The sequence below is a fragment of the Galeopterus variegatus genome, unplaced genomic scaffold (assembly GCF_000696425.1).
Source record: "Galeopterus variegatus unplaced genomic scaffold, G_variegatus-3.0.2 Scaffold7945, whole genome shotgun sequence".
Classification (NCBI taxonomy): domain Eukaryota; kingdom Metazoa; phylum Chordata; class Mammalia; order Dermoptera; family Cynocephalidae; genus Galeopterus; species Galeopterus variegatus.
This window is the reverse complement of record NW_007734056.1, coordinates 64036-64361: the sequence shown is the minus strand read 5'-3', so window position 1 is coordinate 64361 and position 326 is coordinate 64036.

The following is a 326-nucleotide window of genomic DNA, read 5'->3' as shown; positions in this document are numbered from 1 at the left end:
CTATGGGCTAGGGATATAGTTTGAACTTACATGGGGTAGAGTCCTGGAACTCACTTTCAAGTAAAGAAAGCAGATCACAAACCAACACAAATTTTAGATAATGTTAAGTTCTGGGCAAAGACCTAAAATAAGGGAGATGAGATAAGATAGAAATCGTCAGGGTGGCTTCTCTAGGTTGGGTGGTCGATGAAGGCCTTTCTGAAAGGTAATATATACTAAGTGAAGATCTGAATCATGAGAACAAGGGAGAAAACAAATAGTACAAAGACCCTGAAAAGGGTCTATCATTTTGTAATTTTTGTGATTATATGCAAGATTCTAATTCT